Source organism: Mus pahari, chromosome 5 (genome assembly GCF_900095145.1).
Source record: "Mus pahari chromosome 5, PAHARI_EIJ_v1.1, whole genome shotgun sequence".
Classification (NCBI taxonomy): domain Eukaryota; kingdom Metazoa; phylum Chordata; class Mammalia; order Rodentia; family Muridae; genus Mus; species Mus pahari.
The window spans coordinates 133,169,302-133,174,886 of record NC_034594.1 but is presented as its reverse complement, the minus strand read 5'-3'; the positions used below and the strand labels follow the sequence as shown (position 1 = coordinate 133,174,886).

Here is a 5,585-nt window from a genome sequence, read left to right as displayed (position 1 = left end):
CCATTCACTTGGCAATTGTTAAAAACCACTTGTACTCTGTAGACCAGGCTGGTCTCGAACTCAGAAATCCACCTGCCTCTGCCTCCCGAGTGCTGGGATTAAAGGCATGTGCCACCACGCCCGGCTTTAGATGCTTTTTTAAAAAGAGAATAAAGACACAGCAGATATTGCCACTTGTTTTACTAGGTCACACCCGGTCTAGTCACCAATGGGAGTGAACACAGGAGAGGAAGTGGAAAGCAGGGAGCGTTTGTTTCTGATGACATAGAAGACTGAGTAGAATTTAGGAACCTGATCAAGGACCAACTTACAAGGCACATCTAGTTCTTTTTCTTCTTCCTGTAGGATTATGTTTCCTTTGTAATCTGTGTAGATTCCTGCTTGCCTTTTTTTAATCAATATTAAATTGATCCTTTTATTGATCTCAATGCTAGAATCGTCACTCATTTACTTTCATTATTAGAAGATAATTTAGTTTTAAATTAATAAGGTGGCTGGGTGTGGTGGCACACACCTTTAATCCCAGCACTTGGGAGGCAGAGGCAAGTGGATTTCTGAGTTCGAGGCCAGCCTGGTCTACAGAGTGAGTTCCAGGACAGCCAAGGCTACACAGAGAAACCCTGTCTCGAAAACAAAAATCAACAAACAACAACAAAAAAAAACAAAAACAAAAGACAAAAAACAGAAAAACTAATAAGGTATTGTAGCTCTGCTTTGGTTTAGAGATTTTCAAGTATTCTAAACTAATTGATAAGCTATAGATCTCTAAAGTTAAAATAAACTGATGATTCTTTACTTTAGAGTAAATGATGAAGTACCATCTAGTCAGCCAATTTCCATTTATGACCAAAACTATGAAAACAGTGCAGGGTGCCTAGACAGTGAGTACTGTGTCTGCAGGGTGGTCTAGACAGAGGGTACTCTGTCTGCAGGGTGAACTAGACAGTGGGCACTGTGTCTGTGGGTTGTCTAGACGGAGGGCACTGTGTCTGCAGGGTGTCTAGACAGAGGGCACTGGGTCTGCATAGTCTGGGTCCTTGGTGTGGGGAGGGTCACCATGCAGAAGGATGACCCTGTGTGATATACCTTTTCCCATCAGTCTGTTAGTAACTACAGAGAACAAAAAAGAAGGCTCCATTAATATTTAACTTTTTCTTACTTTCTGCATTCATGTGGCAGAAATACTGTGTGAAAGAGTATATATGCTGGCCTTTTGCTAGATGTTACCTGCCTCCTGGTTTAGATCTAGGTGTGAATTTTGTGACTAGCTTTCTTACCATTCAAATAAGGCTTTAGAAATAAAACAGCTTTTCTTAGATTGATAAACAGTTTTTGTTTTGTTCTTTTTTGTTTTGTTTTGTTTTTTGTTTTGTTTTTTTGTGACCAGTAACAATTTGAAGTACACTTGCTCAGACCCTACAGTGCAGTGAGCTGTGGTTTGTATGGACTCTGGCAGCAAGCATGGTAGAGTGAGTAAAATGGGGAAGACCTGAAGGTAACATAAAAATTCCTTCTCTTGTAGGATTATATCAAAACCACTCTAGAAAATTGGTCCTTTCTAAGTTTTCAAAGAAAGAAACTTATTAAATAATTTATTAAAGAGCTATGTGGCAGCACCCACATTCAACTCTCTTTAGACATCAGCATTCTGCAACAGTTTCTTGATCTTTGACATTTTTAGGTGTGTGCATATCTGTGGTATCTGTATACATGTGGAGGCCAGAGGAAGACACCAAGTGCTCTCTCACCAAACCTTGAGTTAGGGTGACAGCCTTCAAGCCCCGGCAGTCTCCCACGGCACCGAGTACATGACTGCAGTGACATGTCTGCCTGGCTTTTTATATAGGTGCCAGGGATCCCAACCCGGATGTTCATGCTTATGTGGGCAGTGCTCTTATCCAGGAGACCATCCTCCAGCCTGCTGTTAGTGTCTGAATGTAACTTGGTTTAAGAACCTCAGAGAATTCAAGGCCTGTTTGTATTTTCCAATTTGTCCTGCCTCTTTATAATGAGACAGCCGTAGTTAGAAAGCAAGATATATGCAATTAAATGCATTTATTGCTTCTGGGTCAAGTTAGCAGATGGCTAAATGTCAGACACACATAGACTCTCTTTCCTCTTTCTCCCTCTCCCTTCTCTCCTTCTTTCTTCTTTCTCTCTTTTTCATTCTTTCTCACACATACTCTCATACTTACACAAACTATCTCTCACACACATACTTACACTCTCACACACACACTCTCTCATACTCTCACACAGACTCACACACTCAGGTACATACACACTCTATCTTACACATACTCACACTCTTACACTTACTCTTTTTCCCCTTTACACACACACAGTGCACATGTACTTTTCTAATCTCATGCCTGAAAACTGACTTTGCACCACCAATCCTTACAACTCAGTGCCAGTGAGCTCATCCCAGTGTTCTCTCTGTTATAAATCCCCTGATGGCACCAAGTCTGGATCTATAACTTACTTGGTAAGTCTCCCTATTGTACCAAATTGCCATTCCTGCTGTCACCCTGAATTGTTTGACTGTCTTCCCCACCCTGCTGTAAGTCCTCATGCCAGATTGTGCACTCCCATGCATGCTTTCTGCATTCTGCCTGGGCTCCTGCACACCCCTGCCAGCCTGCCAGCCTGCCATTCTGTGCAAACGCTCTTGGCCTGCTTTCTGCGCTCCAGCCCAGCACACTGGACCATCTGTCTGCGTGTTTCCCTTTCATATCATGGACCCAGCTCCCAACAAGCCAGCTCCCTTCATCTAGGTAATTCCAGACTAAGTATATTGTTCTGTAACCTAATTTTTTTTAACCAAACCCATGAAAACAGAGTTTACTTAACTAATTTAGGTATTTTATACTTTTTTTAAGCACACCCATGAAAACAGAGCTTACTATATTCAGACGTCGTAAGAGAGGGTGTCTGTCACCCCGCAGCATCAGCTGCCCTCAAAGCTACTGTGTAGCTCAGTCTAGCCTCTAGCTCTCTAGCTTCCTACCTCAGCCTACCAAGTACTAGGATTGCAGCCATAGACCACCTCTCCTACCTTGGTAGTTCTTTTTCTTAAGTGGCATGAATATAATGAAAAAACTATGTTCTCAATAGAATCAAATTCTATATCAAATTAGATATCTCTGAACTTTGAGCTGTCTGGTTCAGCTACACTGAATAGCCAGAAAGACAATGGCATTATCCTGTAGCTCTGCCTCCCTGACACTAGAGTTACTACTACACACCAAGCTGTGCTAGAGTTTTTCTTTCTTTGTTCGTTTTTTTAAAAACCTGGATGCTGGCAATCAAACTCAGGTTCTCACACTTTTGTTGCTCATTACCTAACTTTGGAAAAGAGAAACAAGCCAGCTCTGTTCAAGGGAACTTGAACGTGAATGGAAAACATTTCTTTCATTTGGCAATTGCCACATGTATCTCTCTTTGCTGACAAAAACAAACAAACAAACAAGTAAATAAAAAAGCTAAAGGACACAGGACATCAGAAATCTAAGCATAGTACATATTCCGTAGCTAATACACATGAGGTTCAGCACAGCACACTGGACCATCCAGTAGGTGATGGGCAGGAGAGATGGCTCAGTTGGCAAAGTACCTGCAACAAAAGTGTGAGAACCTGAGTTTGATTTTCTGCACCCAAGAAAGAAAGAAAAAAAAACAAAAAAAAAAAACAAAAGAAATCCAGGCACTGCTTGGTAACTCTAGTGTTGGGAGGCAGAGGAACAGGGAGCCATTGTCTTTCCAGCTTTCGGTATAGCTGAACCAGATAGCTCCAAGTTGAGTTGGAGACCCTGTCTCAAAAATATGATAGAGAATGACTGAGAAGTGCATGCAATTTCTGGTCTGCATTGCATCCACACACATGTACATAACATATGAGCATGTATGTGTCCACATACACAGGTAACTGATTATTTCTGAGTTTTCATTAAAGTCCCTCATTACAGATTCTTTCAAGAAATTTTTATGAATATTTTTTGGAATTTCAGTTTCTGTGTTATGTGATTAAGTTGTTTTGAGAATATCTACATCTAGTCTTTGGCTTTCCAGATTAGAAATAACATACAAACACATACATACACATACATACACATACAATGAAGTCAAGGTTATGAAATTAGTCGCTTAATGTGGATTTTGGCTTAACCATTTATAAATAATCTCTTAAACCATGCCTCAGAAAATTGTTAACACTGAAAAAGGAAATGTGGAAAATATAGACTTCTTATAGTTTTAGAATACATTTTTAATGAGTTTATCGTGTGAGATTTCAGTGTTTTGTTAAGTTTCCATAAGGGTCATGGCACTAGCATTTCTAATTACACAAAATCTTGAGTCTGGGTAAGAAGCAAGTTTAGATGAGCATAAATGTTAACTGCCTTTCCAGTCTTTAGATTAAATTTAACTTTGCTTCTTAGTGGGAAATATCTTTAAAAATTAAGCCAACCAACAGCTCTGCAAGGAGACTTGATGGGAGTCCAAGGAAATGTGGCTTTGAATGGGGAAGAGTAAATTTAAGCATTCTTTAACTTGGCACATTCTGAAGTAGTTTCCACTTATGTTAATGAAACTAAATTACCATATACTTTATAGAGACAACAAACTGCTTCTAAAAGCTAACTTGATATTATGTTAGCCAGTAACAATTTGCTCTTGGAAAGAGAAATAAAATTTTTACTGAGAGTTAGGAAGTACGAGAATTTATCAGTTATTTATGTCCTGTGTTTATAGACTCACCCTTAGTCCCAAGAAGATACTTGTACTTTTATTTGAGCATGACCTTGTATTTTATAGATTAAATTGTATATTACACTGTAAGTGATATTTCTCCAAATCCTCTAAGGACAGTTTTCATATAGATGGAGTTCTATGGTAATGAGGTCTAGAGAAGGAGAGATGCGATATTTTTTATATAAGATTAATTTGAAAGAGCAATATTATATTTAAATACATATATATGTATATGTGTATATATCTATGTAATATACACACACATACACACAGTGAGTTGTAAACTCAGTCTTAGTCATAAATGTTGGTATTACCATAGCTGATTCTAAATGTTGGTCTAAAATATATGCTCCTTGAAATAAACACAATTACACTTCACTGACAGCAACAGTGAAAATCAGACTTTTGAGGACTCCTGTTTTCTGTTTTTATCCTGGAAACATCACAGTAGAGACTGTGGTTAAGTGTAAGAGGCCCGTTTAGACCCTGACTGTATGTTGAACACTTCCTTCTTCAACTAGTGTGCTTGATGCCATTCTGTTGAGTTGTGTTAGAAGTCAAAAGGCTGTTTATGTAGCAGAGCTCCAGTGAGGGGAAGCTGTTACAGGGATCAGTTCTTTTTATTATGATGATGATGATGATGATGATGATGATGATTGTTTTCTTTATTTACATTTCAAATGCTATCCCAAAAGTTCCCTATACCCCCCCTGCCCCTGCTCCCCTACCCACCCACTCCCACTAATCTGATTAGGCCATCTTCTGCTATATATGCAGCTAGAGACTCGAACTCAGTGGGTACTGGTTAGTTCATATTGTTGTTGCACCTACAG

The 5,585-nt window shown here is 39.3% G+C and overlaps 1 protein-coding gene across 4 annotated transcripts in view; it reads left to right on the top strand.

Moving 5' to 3' along the window:
• Positions 1 to 5,585, top strand: part of Rabgap1l (RAB GTPase activating protein 1 like) — a 548,268-nt gene that overhangs the window by 489,343 nt on the left and 53,340 nt on the right. The gene's annotated exons all lie outside the window — the stretch shown is intronic.